The following is a 15,658-nucleotide window of genomic DNA, read 5'->3' on the forward strand; positions in this document are numbered from 1 at the left end:
ACTGGTCAAATGTGGTTCTGTTACTTGCAAAGGTTTTTATTCAGAGCTCAGAAGCTGCACAGAAATAGCTTAGGGACTGAACCGGCAAGATAAATCCTCAAAAGGCAAGGTCAAAAATTCCCCATAGTTCCATTTTTATTTTTTATATTTGTTTGTAGAACAGGGAGATTTTTAAAAGTAATTCAAGACCATCTGCTTTTTCAGGAAAAAAAAAGTAAAAGTCCACACAACATGTACCAGATGTGCTTTTAAGCTCCACGGCCAATTCTCCATCAGCAGCCTGCACTCTCTTTCCCCTGAGGGTGGCAGGCCGGCAGCCTGCATAATGCCTGATCCGTTTCATGCAACAGGTAGCCTCAATTTCCACAATCACCCCCACAGTTTTGTAGAAAAAAGGAATTCTGCAGATCTCTCGCTGTGAACAAACCCACAGAGGAGAAGATCTGTTGTTGACCCTGCAGCTCCATTGTGATCATCCCCATGCTGCTTTTTACTGTAACAATGACCTGTGGATATGAATGCACCACCTCCCACCCAGCCCCCTCCCTCCCCTGACCCCGACCCAAGGTGAGGTACAGACACAAGGTTATTTTCTTAACTCTGAATCAAGACAAATACAACTCCCGGGAAAGGAACTGAGGCCAAATTTGTCTTTTAATTCTAAAAAGATTGCCAAGGAGGGTACGCAGCCTGGAATGTTTGACTCCCATCTTTCCAAGAGTTGGGGGGGATCGGACGCTAGTCAAGCAGAACAGAGGATTTAGTGGCTTTTTACTAGGAGGCTTCACTCTTTAAGTTAGACAACTTCAATCAAGGTCCCTTAGAATTGCTACTCCCATAAACACGGAAAGTTTTCATTGTACTTTCACTCTGACAGAAACCACATGACACGGATAATTGTGAAAAGCCAATAAAATAGCCCACATGCTAATACTGGCCTGACATTATGACAACAGAATGTGACCACATGCCTGTAAACGAACTGAATCAAGTGACTCCTTCTACTCATCTGTAACTCTGCAACAGTGAGACTTTCTCTGATAATACCAATCAAATCTCAAGTGTTATGTTTTGTGCCAGAGAGGCCTATGAGCTGGCACTTGCTGAACCTCACCCTGTCTGAAGTTGGTTAAGTCTACTTATCTACAAAAAGAGTTCAAGGTGAGGAAAGCCCCTCTAACAAACACAAACTCTGAACAAAAGAGGGATGGAGGAATCTGTGCTGAAAGAATGTGGCTCCTCTTTCAACTGCTGGTATGCTCGCAGCACCTCCTGTCAAGAGAAGAAAAATCCCAGGAAGAAACAAACCGGAGAAATGCAAAACAATGCCAACCTCCTGCTGCCTGCCGATTGATTGATTAGGACTTGTCACATTTCTCTTCCTTTCAAGCTGCTGAAGACATTGAAAGAGTGAGTATAGACTTCTGGGTTAATTCATATTATAACAGTTTAAATCCTTGAAATAAAATGAAAAGCAATTTTGTATTATTTATTATGGTCTTTGTTTTTTCAGGAATATACTGTCCCTTTAATGTGTTTATATTCTGTAATTAACTCCAATACTAACTATTTAGTAAATCATTTATGCTGAAGTAGTGGAGTCCACCATTTCCAAAATGAAGTCCCAATTTATTTACATAATCCAGCCTCACTGTTGTTAATTATAACCCGATATCACGCCAAAGTGTGTGTAATACACCAGTCAGACCACTAGATGATACCATGTTAGTGTCATGTTTTGCCTCTACTGGGCGAGAAAGTAAGATCCCTTAGGTTTCAGCACCAAAATCTACATTAAAATGGGTAATTTTACGTAAATAGCATTATGTATCTGATGTAAGTTACGTAAATTACATAAATAACGTGATACATTATGTAGCCTACATAAATTAGCCTACTTCGCTTCCTCCTGCACTCGAAAGCTGATCGTCCTGTGTTTGTGCCATCCAACCACCCCTAACCACCCCCATACCCTTTGTTACTCTGTATTTTGTCACGACCTCTTTCATCATCATAGATACGAACACTTTTCGTGCCAAGGCGTGGCAAAACCTGACACGGTATCCTCTAGTGGACAGACAGGTGTATTACACCCTTTGGCGTGATACTATTCATTGATATTAGCTTCAATGTTTACTGTTCACTCACCTGTGGCAGCATCAGAAAGAGCAGTTTTAAGTTGCTGCTACTTCAACAATGAAAATATTCAACTAATTGAAACATGGGTCGGGTTTTATTGTGAAGCAAACATAGGAAATGCATATATTTGTCACTGTGGTTAGAGCCAACAGTGGTTGTTCATTGGTAATGTGTTTACGAAACAAGACAACAGTGTATTTTGGCAGGAGTTTTTGAAAGAATCAGTTTCATTTTTTGCAAGGGATTAATTGAGTGAGACAGTGTAGCCACAGTAAGCTGCTATAAGAAGACAGGCTGCACACGTCCAGCTTTGTAACCAGGGTCCACTGTCCTGCAGTTGTGTGGAATTATTTACGAAGAACAAAGCACATTTGTTTAGCTGCTCTGTACAAAGATACAATAGTTTCTCTTCTGTCGTGTTTCTGAAAAGTAGGTGCTGGAAGAGTTTGCTGTAGTATGAAACTCCACTTGCTGTTACCGTTGTTGCCAAATCAACCAAAGAGAAAGGATTATTACTTTAAACAGGTTGAAACTGCATAAGCAGATACCAGAATGCACATCAGTATTATTCTAAAATAAACTTCTTCTTTTTAAAAACATTTTCTTTGCTTTGTTTAAGCTTGATGATACTATTATTTTCAAACTAGCAAATGAAAAAAATGAAAAAAAAATCCCATTTAAGTCACACAAAGCCACTTGTTGGCTTGTTTGTTCTTCTCTTGTTTTGCTTTCTCCTTCTCAAGCTGCAAGTCTTTAGTCAGAGCTTTGCTTTGACAGGTGAAGATCAACTGGAGTCATCGCTATTGGCAACCATGTGGGATTGGAGGGGAGAGGTGGCCACGGGGTCAGCGGCAGCAGAGTTATTCTATACCTATGCAATAACACACCCGGCTGGGGCAAAGTTCACAACATGCCTTCATCCTCTTCCGGCAAACATGCTGCAGCACCATTTCAAATTTAACTCCACTGGCAACCACAGGAGAAGCAGACACTGTTTTGATTCCTGTCCCTTGTCAACAAGAAATGATGAATGGCACCAGTACAAGTACCTGTGTTAACTTACTGTTAGTTTTCCTTTCAAGCGCTCCATTAGAAGTCAACAGCTATCCTGCATCCTGCATCCTGTTTTCTGATGAATGGCCAGAGAAGACCATTTGAGCATTATTGACTTCCGCTGTAGGCACTTAAAACGGTGAAACACCGGTTGCCGCGATTAAGCAGCAATCACATTTGTAATTATGATAATGTCAATTGAGCTTGTCAAGGATGAATAATTTCGGGGAAGACAGTAAAATATACCTAACAAGGCTTCTCTCAGTGGTAAACACAGGGCTTTTAAATCTGTAATTAGCCCTTTAATGTGTAACACATGGCTTACAAGCCATCCATGGGCCCAACTTCCCTTCTCTCAACCACTTTCCCCTTCTCTCTGTAGGACACACTTTTCACATAGCTGGAAATCTAACCGCACAAATAGGAAGCTCTCTGTGGGGTGGGGAGTAAGGCACAGGCAGGCGTATTCCAGCAATTGCGGGACAAATTGTTATTTTCCTGTGCTTAAAATAGACACTTGGGAGATGCAAAATAGTTTTTTGAACTGGGCCTACCTTTGACTGCATGCAATGAATTTAAAGCAACATGGTTTCCTGATCATTTTGGACCCTTTCTTTTCTTAAGGAGGCAAAAGCACATATTGAAAGGATATGTTCACAGCAATTCTTCTGAAAAGTTACAGGCCAAAGAAAAGGATGAGACTTGAAACTAACAAATGCATCATCTCCTTTAGTGCACCCCAGCTCTTTCTCTCTCTCCCACAACTGCCCCTTATCCATTCTATACACCCACCCAAAAGTGTTCAAGAATTCCCCTTTAAGAGACAGACACAGATAATTGGTCACAGATTTTTGTTGGCAGGTCACAAAGGGACCTCCTATTCACCCCTGCACAGCTGTCCACTTCCCATTCTCCCATCTCTGTTTCCCACTAGTTGCATCCCCTCTAACGGTTCCCCCACCACAACCGCCACCATCCAGCAAGAGCTGAGCTGCTGCTCTTCCCAAAACACAGCTCCTTTCACTGCCACAATAAAGCCATTAGGACACATGCCTCTCATGACCCTGACCCAAAGCCCGTTTCTAGCCTCCTTACGCCCCAAGGCTTCAGTGACATCTCTGAGACCTTCAAATCTGCTACCAGCTCTCTTTGATAAAAAAAAAAAAACCACTGCATTAATTAGTGTTCCCCTGGTCTAGATTAATGGACCTGATGCATGCCTCCAAGTGTTTTCACAACCAGGATCCTGTCTGTGATAGCACAGTGAAAATATCGTTTCTGGTAACGTATAAAGAAGGAACTCCATTTTGATTTTATGTGAACGCTACTGATGTCTATGTCTGTTCAGACAATGTTGAAGTGCAATCAAAAAGTTCAGACTCTCCGGCAGGACGAAGCTATAACCTTCATGAGTAAGTATTCTAAGTTTCGACACATGATCAACATCTGCAACTGAATTACACACGTGATTACTTCTCGGTGCACATTTGCGATTTCATCATGGACCTGGAACTTAAGCAGAGCACAAGTACAATTTTGGGTAAAATGTTTGTCACATGGTGGAGGTGGAAAAAAAAAGGGCATTGGATCACCAAAGTATACATTCTTTAGGACCATGACTGAAAAATATCATGGGACTCCAGCTTATAGTTAATAAGATATTTTGGCATTGACCAAAGTGGTGAACCAACTTATTGACTTTCAAACTAGCCTTTCTATCCAAGTAGTCATGCTGGTAGCAGGCTAAATATACTACTAGTGTAAATCCTGCATACTAAATACAGAGGTATACTTAATTTGTCAAAAGTAAAGCCCTTGCCAGTTTAATGTTATAAGCTTTGCCTTTAAAGATGTCTTTTATAAGAGAGACCTGAGAACCAATTATGTGCAGCATTACAGGACAACTCAGTCACAGTCAAACCGATAAACTGTAAGAAGCTGTTCAATGCTGCAGCTGGTTGAGCTTATATTAATTATTGTCTGGTTTAATTATATTTCATAAACTAAATGTAATGTTTTATATGTAAAATCATAATGTGAAATTTAGCTAGCTTTCAGTAAGTGCATATAGTGGATTATAGTGTTTAAGGTGACAGTAAATAGAAACACTGAAGTGTCTCAAATTTGCACCATGTAAGTGAATTTCTGTTAATCTTAAAATGATTGTAATTCTTGGATATTCTACCGGTTTCAGACTGCACAAATTCAAAAATGTATTATAAAAAGTGTAAATTAATATTCTCACTTGATGTTTTTTCTACAGTCTGGTGGTCCTAATTATATAAAAACAAAATCACATTTCATCATATAGTCACACTCTGGAAGGCCACAGAAAGTAGAAATGTGTTCATACAGGAAACAGGGGAAAGTAGAGCAACGCGTTTCACCCTGAGCTTCCTGTACTTTCTCCCCGATCTACCTGGCATAATGGATTGCATGTGCGAAGTTGGTGTAATGCTGAATACTGAGAAGACTAAAACAGACACGGGGCAGAAAAAAAAGAGAAATAAGGAATTGTACCGGTGGTGAAAGAAAGGGAAAAGAGAAAAGAAGACGAAGGACCAGTGAGCGTTCAGTTTGGAGGGAGAAGAGAGAATAAGGTGATTACAATTCCAGTCACAGCGAGCACAGCAGTTTGTGCAGTGATCCTAGATTTTCTTGAGCAACCTCACAAAGCTGTTCCCAAGGGGCTCATGGGAAGGCATAGGTCAACCACCCCTTTCCTGACTCACCACATGTTAAAGGAATTCAGCGTTGCATTGTGGGATATGACACCAGTAACCCCCACAACTGAAGTTTCCAAATTACTAACACATACACTCTCAAACCTGTCTGCCTTTCCAGCATCAGAGAAGAGAAATGACTAACGTTGAATGTGTAATGTCATGAAGACACATGGAGAATAGAAACATGTGGAAAAGAGAGATGTACATCTATGAACAAATAAATACCATAGATTTTATTTTTAGTGGATAATCTATAATTCTTAACCCTCCTGTTGTCCTTGGGTCAAAATGACCCGCAGCTGTGTTCAACCAAGTTCTATTTTATTTCTATATTTTTTGGGATCATTGGTCATCATTCTTTAAATAAACCCTCACAGCCTCCTTGTCACCAGTGATCCCAAAAAAATATGAAAATAAAATAGAACTTGGTTGAACACAGCTGCGGGTCATTTTGATCCAAGGACAACACGAGGGTTAAAGTGTAAATCAAGACATCATCACCCTACCTATAGCCCATGATAATCTCTCTAAAAGATGACTTACTAACACAAGTTGAGTCTTAGTATTTAACTAAACTCTCCATCACAGTTCTCTTATTCTTATCTGTTTACCAAAGGGAGACAGTACAAACTATTGTAGCAGAAAACAAAGATAAGACAGACAAACACGATTGTTCTCCTGGAGAGGCAAATGTTTGTAGTTCTTTTCTTCTCTTCTCTTCTCTTCTCTTCTCTTCTCTTCTCTTCTCTTCTCTTCTCTTCTCTTCTCTTCTCTTCTCTTCTCTTCTCTTCTCTTCTCTTCTCTTCTCTTCTCTTCTCTTCTCTTCTCTTCTCTTCTTTTCTCTTCTCTTCCTCACGTAAGGTTATTAATAAGCAAACCTAAATGTTATAGGCTTTAACTATTTGTTGCCTGGCTGGAAATTAAGTTAGGGAGATAAGGAATGAAAACTGAGCTGTGGATTTTTCCCAAGTAGGGACAGAAAATTGCTGCGTGACGTTATAAGGTGTACTCACGTTGAGAAGGCTCCTGTTCCTGATGTGAAGTTTGAAGAACCAATTCAACGAGAGGAAAGTAATTAGAAATCACATGGAACAAACTGCAACAATAAACATTTTCTGACTGCTGAGAGAAGAATTGTGGTAAATGAGTTTATTATTTAGATCCTCACAATTATAGTAACAAGTGTGTGAGAAAAAAGTGGCTTTCTAAACATCATAAAGAGCTTGACGGCCAGAATACTGTGTGACCATTTATGGGTCTGTGTTTCATAGAGCAGTTAATGCCGGTTTCTTGTCTCACTGTGGGGCCTGGAGCTGTGTTTGGTGGGGTGGGGGCCAAACGATAGAGCTGATGGACATCTGTCAGCCAGCCTGCCGAGGGAGAAAAAAAACCTGCAAAGTAAGCAAAAAGAGAGGGGAAAATGTGAAAAAGAGGAGAATAAATACCACTCTGATCACTTAGTAATGAATTTCTTTTGCATTTGTGGACAAAAAAAGGAATGGTTTATGAGACAGACATAACACATGGATCCATCCAGTCTGGGAGGGCTCTGCATTTGCCTCACCATCCCTGACATCTACCGCCTGAGTCCCTGTGAGCCCACAGGGACTATTTGGAGCCACAACAGGCCTGAGGGAAGGCTGGGCCACAGGTGGTGTCCAGCAGCTGCCATGGCTCTGGATAGACAAACACACATAGCCTGCACTAATGCACATTCCTTAAACATACTCTGCCACACAGGCATGCCATCAAAGCATGAGTGTGTGTTGAGCATGCCAAGGTAATTGACAAAGGAAGACACAAAGATAGTTAGTGCATGGTAGCAGCATGCACGCACGCACGCGCACACACACACACACACACACACACACACACACACACACACACACACACACACACACACACACACACACACACACACACACACACACACACACACACACACACACACACACACACACACATACTATATATACACATGGGACTTACATTATAAGATAAGGAGACATGTTTGTGCATATTCAATATATTCAAACATACACATGCAACACGTCCAACCACTCACACAGATACTCACTGTACAAGCTTAATCCACTGCTAAGTCAAATGATGCGTACTGTACACACACACACACACACACACACACACACACACACACACACACACACACACACACACACACACACACACACACACACACACACACACACACACACACACACACACACACACACACACACACTTACACCAGGCTACTATTTTGAATATGCTCCCCACATCTGGTCTGCACACATGCCAGCACAAAGTCCGCTTGTCGCTCAAAACCAAAGAGAAAAAATGATTACCGCATGACACAATGGTATAAACATGCAAACATATGCAAACACCACACATAAGTTGGCTCAACTGCTAGCCTTGCACAACCACACTCACACACACACACACACACACACACACACACACACACACACACACACACACACACACACACACACACACACACACACACACACACACACACACACACACACACACACACACACACACACGAACATGAAAAAGAAAAGGGGAGAAGAGCACCTCTCACTCCCAAAAAAGCATACCGTACTGTATGCTCATGTGCAGCCATTCTCACACCCACACAGATTCCTGCGAGGAAACTGCAGCATTGCTGTCCATCTTTCAGCTGTAATGCTAGACACGCACACCCCGAGGAGGGAAAATCCACAACTTTACAGTTTTACTGACTGGAATTGACTCGATTTCTGTGTTGACAGTCTACACCGCAGACATATCTTTTTTTTTTGGCAATTTCAGTTATGATCAAAGGTGAAGCCCTCATGCGATGAATTCTACTTACTTTTCACCAAAACAGTAAATTTCTACCCTCATTTATAAATAACAAAACATATTTTCAATTGGTGAGGACAATACATGCAGTATATTGCAGATGTAATTATGCTGAAATATGGAGTGGTTTAATTTGACATTCCTTTTTCCTTATAAGCAGAATTCCCTCTGTTATTTAACCCAAAACAACAAACTTAAATAAATATGGTAAGCCCTCACTAACGTTCCAAGCGAGGCTACTCATTTTGTAAGCAAGATGAACACCGGCGGCAATTTATCCCAGATTCCAGAGCAATGAGGCAACAAATTAAAACAGGCATTAGTGGTGAATTTGAGCTCTCTCAGGGAGTAACAAGACACATGACTGACAGAAACTTTATGCAAACCCTCCCACAATTGTCCCTTTCATTGGCCCCAGGACGCAGACTTGTTGCCTTCCAAACGGGTGACTCAAGAAAGGGGAGAGAACCATGACTAGGTGGGTGGGATTCATAAAAGAAAATCCTGAAAGACATTGAATTTAACTTCATAACAAAACAACCAGAAACTCACGTGTCGCAGCTTCCAACCACCTCCTGCTTTTTAGCATCCAGGAGTGTCATGTGTTACCGCACTAAACAGAATCAGCACTTGCCTGATGTTCCTGGTTTGCTCGTTTGCTTGCAACTGGGCCTTCGTGACAGACATCCTGAGCCAGATAAGTAGCATCAGGTCGTGACTTTTTACGTCTGTCAGCATACTGCCTGCTCACATGAAATGGCACTTCTTTACCTTGATCTGATTATGTTAAAAGGGGCAAAACAACAGAGCAGGACCACAGGGGGCCACCAGCTGGGTTCATGCGATCCTCTCCACAGGTGACGGACTGGGACTGGGTTATTTGTGCAGGCAGAGATGGAGCTGGCTCTCAACTCTAACCCCGCCATGTCTCAGACCCTTGAGCTGACACATTTCACGGCTGCGAATAAAGACAAGACAATGCCCTCAATTTCCTGTGAGAGAGGCCTTTTCAGGGTAGAGAAGGTAGGGCGAAGGAGCAGAGAGAAGATGGTCCAAACTGGTTGCATAACCCTCAGAGCGAATCGGTAATTTATGAGATGTCTAGAGCAGGATTAACAACCTTTTTTTTTTTTCTGTCTTTTATCTCTCACTTTGTTTGGTTATCCAGAGTGAGTTAGGATGATGGATTTAGGGTGATGGATTTAGGGTGTGTGAATGCTGTCAGGGATTTTGACTGTACAAGCAAAGAGTAAATAAATGTGCTGCACAATTTGATCAGTAGATTCAGTAATGCTGATGCATGAAAGGGAGGTGGGTGGTTATTTGTCAATACAACAGGCCTTGTCTTGCCCCTCTGTGTTCAGACTGTTATACTGTATATCTCTCATCACAACTGCGCTGGAGGCAAAGTGTGGGAGCCTCTTAGAAATGATGTGTTGTGCTCCTTGAACATTTGTATTTGTCTTTCAGGAGACATTGAGGGGTGAGGGGGATTGGGGGAGGGGTTGGGGGCTACTCTAAAATCTGACAAATTGCTGAAAATTGCCTTCACACAGTCATTCTTGTTTGGACACACTCGGCACATCTGGTTGTGATCTGGCAACAAAAGTGCCGTGGCGGAGGGCTCGGCTCCCAGAGCGGTGCCACACATTATCCCCTCCTTCTCCGCCTCCTCCTCCTCTCTCCCAGTTTTGGCCCGCAAACATACTGAGGATCACTACCCCCACCCAAACCCTCTCTCTCTCTCTGTGGGGCACCAGGAGCTGACGGTGTTGTGTAGTGATGCTTGGCAGTTGTCCCGCCTAAGCATTCCTGAACAACCACTCCAACTTTAAGGGTATCAGTGAGTTGTTATTGAGGCGTCTGCAAAGATGAATGCAGCACTGTGACACTGCAAGCAGCACATACTTTCAAACGGAAAAACTGCACACAATCTGGCAACCTTAAATAGAGAGATAAATGATCTCTGTTTGGCACAACGTAACACACACATACACACACACACACACACACACACACACACACACACACACACACACACACACACACACACACACACACACACACACACACACACACACACACACACACACACACACACACACACACACATGATAATTAGTACTTTGAAAGTGGAGCATCACAATCTGCATATTTCTTTTTCTTTTTTTTTTTTTTTGCAGGAGCATCATCCAATAGCGTCTTCTAAATCCTCCCCTCATTGTTTGACTGTAGTCTTCACTAATCTCTGTACTCTGGACAACATCTGCTGGGACGGCTACGTGTTTTCCATGTTAGAGCTGCTCATGTTAGAACGTCTCCACGGAAAAACACATGACATGAATAAGAAGTAAGCTGCTCCACTGACTCAACATGCTCTGGAAAACAAAGCCAAGCATAATGAAAAATGGGCTTTGACATGTTGTTGTCTTAGTTTTTTTCATTATGCAGCTACAAAGAAATATTAGCTTCATTTTTTTTTTGTCTCGCTTGTAAAAAAATAAGCTTGGATAAGAATCAAAATTCTTATGTATACTCTTTTGTAACATATGTGATAAATAAACATGCACTGGATGAATTGTGAAGTAGAGGAGAGGTCATGAGTAAATACTTGCAGCATTGTCAGTCCTGCAGCTGTGTAGCTTGGGAGAGGAAAACTGAGTGCACAGCTGCAGACCGAGGCCTCAGCTTCTCAAATTGCTTCTGCCTCGGTTTCCTGCCCTTTTTACCGGCCAGGCCAAACCAGGCTCTTATTAGACCCACCCCCACCTTAATAATCCATGATGTCACCTCAGCATTGCATTTTTCTTTTCTTGATTTTTCTTCATCCCTACTGCTGATGCCACCCCCACTGTTTGTTGAATATGAGCAGGTTTTGGAGCGGAGGGGGATGAAGAGAACTGAATCCATTCAGCTCAGGTTCTTCCATTCCTGTCCATCCGTCTATCTGTCCATCTACTGCTATCAGCACATCTGCTTCAGTTTTGACTTCCCCTGGTTTGTTTGTCCATCTGTATTTGTGTTCCTTCCCCCTCCTCTTCCTCTGCCCCCTCACCCCTACCCCCTTTTCAGTGGAGGGAGGCTGAGGAATGATCAGTCAGGCTTTGATGCCGCTGGCCCCTGCCCTGGCTTTTCCACAGCACATGAGCCCAGGCAATTACGAAAGATCTCCTAGCTGCCTGCTATTACTCTGTAATGCTCCTGTCTGGAGCATGGGGGGAAGAAGAGGAGGACAAGGAGAAGAGAGACGGAGAGTAGGAGAGAGAGAGAGACGAGGATGATGAGGAGGGGCCATAGGAGAAGAAGGAGAAGGAGGGAGAGAAGGAAGTGCAGTTTGATTTGATACAGCACCACAGAGCATATCCATTTGACTGAATTTCTAAATATTTAACATAACATTAGGAGAATTCATCCTGGCCTGTAACACTGACGGACAGCTTTCCCACTCAAACACTATGAGAAGAGAGAAGAAAAGTGATGTCTGGATGCTGCAGCGCACATGTGGCAGACAGGAAGTGCTTGGGAAAGTGTGTGTGTGTGTGTGTGTGTGGGGGGGGGGGGGGGGCACAGGAAAGATGATGGCCCCTTTATCCCCAGCAATCATTAGACAAGACTCCAGAGGAAGTCAGAAATCACCACACCATATGATGCATACTTCCCGTCTTCCCAGAATATAGGATTTGTGCCTTCTTAAAACTATTCGCTACGTGTCGAGCCCGCTGCTGGTTAAAGCCCACCATTCAATGCACATAATGGTCTGTCTGTGCACCTCCATTACAAATGAATCATGTGGATCATCTGTTTGGCTTGGGACAGCTGTGCTCTGAACTGACCAAATGGTGTAATCTGCCAAGAATAATACACTGAAAGACAGTAAAAGAAAAGGATAAACAAACAGAAGAGCTAACTTTGTTTGATATTTATTTTATGTTGAAGGTAAAGCAGGGGTGGGGCAGTGAGCTGCTTTACCTTGAATCTACCACGTATCGCTGATTGAAGGGCTCCTTGTTGGAACATCACTCATTTACAGTGAAGACATGAAACGAGAAATTCAGTTGTTTCAGCCAAAAGTTTCAAAGTTTACTGCAAATTGAAATTCATTTTTAACCATGTGTGGTTGATCATCTTGGTACATTTCACTTAAAGTTGTGGCAGCACAAGCAATGTTTCCTTGTTTAGAGAGTAGAAAAATAATTGCTTGTTCAGCATTTCATGATGTCAGCATTGCACCATCACAATACAACTTCTCAGGAAAACTTGTTATAGGTCCTGGAAAGTTAGTGTCATATCGACAGACATTATATAAAAATGAAAGAAGTCTTCGGGTCTGAAAAGTGAAGCCCATGTGGATTTGCTGAAAAGTGCATTAACACTGAGGGCCACAAGGGGCTGGCTCTTAAAAAACCTTTGCTCCAATACACTCCAAATTAAAATCATGTCAACATCTCTCATGAAATGAAAATCAGATTGTAAATTTGTGAGCGAGTTTCTTCTCATCACACCATCCTCTGCTTAACCTACAGCACAGTGTGGCAGCTTGAGCATGTATTTCATTTGTTGAACCTTCTGCTGAAAAGATTGTCCTTACACCCAAAGTAATCATTCTCTGTCACTGTGGCTGAACAACAGATTTTACTCAAACCAGTTTGGCATCATGTTGGGCGCTGAGTATAGGAATTATGTAAGGAGAGGAATTATTGTTTATTTAAAAAAATGACAAAAAAGGTAAACTAATAAATCTCAACTATCAGAATATGAATCTGTCACACATGGCAAATGTAATTAAATCATATTCCCTTGGTGACTGTGAATGTTAGAAGACAAAGTGTATGGCCAAAGGCTTAATCCCATAACATTTTCCAAATCAATTGCAATAGAGCACACAGTTGAAACAATAGAAAAGCTGTTCTAAGGACTGCAGATCACCCAGCCGCCCCACCCAGGCCAGCTTTATCACACTCCACCTCACACCTGCTGTGTGCCGTGAGAGGAAGGAACAACTGGAGGCATGGACAGAGTGTGCATGTGTGTATGTTTGGAAGAGAGAGGCACAACTGGGTATGCAAGCTCTTGTATGAATGTGTGTGTTTACGTGTGCATGGACATATAAGAATGCATCAGTGCTCGTGGCACAAGGCACGGCCTCAGCTCGATTTAACCCTCCGCTGAATGCCACTGTGACGCCAGTCAGACTTTGTGTGGCCGAATACATCCACTGAAGAAGATATGGAAAAAATTTGCGGACCAGTAAGTCTTGGAGATTACATAGCTCCCCTTGGCTCTGGCCTCAATAATGCCTCAAATCCAATGTTGCCATGTCATTGCAATTTGGGGCTTTTGTCTTTTGAAAAAAAAAAAAAAAAAAAAAAAAAAGGCGAATCCTCATTCCTTCTCACATCATTGGTCACTGCCACACTTGATGGGGCTGTTCATGAACATGTGTGCCTGCGAAGGAGCTGGTGTGTGCATGTGTGTACATAAAAGAAAGGGAAGGCATGAGAGAGGGGATTATGTGTCGAAATAGCAATGGATCAACTAAAACACAACATTGGCTTGATTTTTTAATTGCCTCTCGGCTACAATGAATGGCCAACGCAGCTGTCTACATGAACAGCTGCTTGCCCAAAAAGATTGTACTGAGCAGACTGTGGGAGGGAGGAAAGAACAACGCAGGAAGAATCATATGCAGACTATGAGGTATTTTGCAATTTCACAACTTTGAAAAATGCATGCAGGATTAAGAATCACTTTTATTGGAAATTCACATCTGTTACGAGAAGCATTTCCCAGGGAACTTGCAAAGATGCATTTTCTATGCTGTCTGGGCAAAGCAGAAACAGCATGGTGTATTACTACATAAAGTAAACTAAAGCAGACAAAGTATTTTTTTCTTCTTTCAGCTTTGTTAATGTGGAATTTGTGAGTTTACAACTTGCGATTTACAACTGTGGAAGAACCAGGGGGTCCGTAAGATTTGATGGAGCAGTCTGTATGGATTTCCTGCACAATATTTGTCAGACTTGAATTAAGTACTGTTGTTTTGCTCTCTCCCTCTGTCTGCCTCAGCCTGAGGCCTTGTGGCTGACAACTCCACATCTATAAATCACCAGGAACGCATGCTTATATCCCGAAGCGAGCACGCTGAGTCAGTCTGGCAAGGTTAATCACATTCACATCTCATCGGCCTGTTTGCGGCAGCCAACTGATAACCAAACACGCATTGCAGGGCATGATCCCTCTTGTTTGCAAATTCTGTTCATATCATGTTTTAGCAGTGACGCCACATGAAAGAGTTGGATGTAGGTAAAGCTGTGGCTGCAGTGTATTTTGGTGATTGTTTCCAAGCATAAAGTGCAGTGTCTCAGGCGTTTGAACAACAGAAATGAAGCCAAAGCACACGGAAAACTGATGTGAAAAGAGAGAGATAGATATGGTAGGGGTGGGGCTGGGGTAGTAGTGGATGAGAATGGACCACATTAAGAGACAGAAGTCTCATTCACGTTGCACACATGCTCAGCTTACACAGGGGCCAATGGTCGGCTGCACTCATATCCTTCTGTCAGTGTGTTTGATGGACTTTGGAGAATATGGGACGCTTTCCAAGTCTGACACATGCTTTCAAGCCTATGAATATCTCACAATATAGCGAGTATAAGTGTAATATCACTGTGGGTGTGTTTGCAATTGTGCATGTTCACCAGCATGTCATTGTGCTTCAATCTTTTTTCCATTCAATGCTTTCTCTTTTTTTTTTTTCTCTTCTCAGAAGTGCCCTACCCAGATATGTAGGAATTAGACCACATCGCTCACTACCATCCTGCTCTAATCAAAGTGCCGATTCTTGAAACAGACAGCTGTTGTCATGTGCCTTGATTCCAATGGCTATCTGT

The sequence above is a fragment of the Brachyistius frenatus genome, unplaced genomic scaffold, assembly GCF_029030835.1.
Source record: "Brachyistius frenatus isolate BFR_SWC_R1_liver_20210118 unplaced genomic scaffold, ASM2903083v1 Contig_18, whole genome shotgun sequence".
NCBI lineage: Eukaryota > Metazoa > Chordata > Actinopteri > Embiotocidae > Brachyistius > Brachyistius frenatus.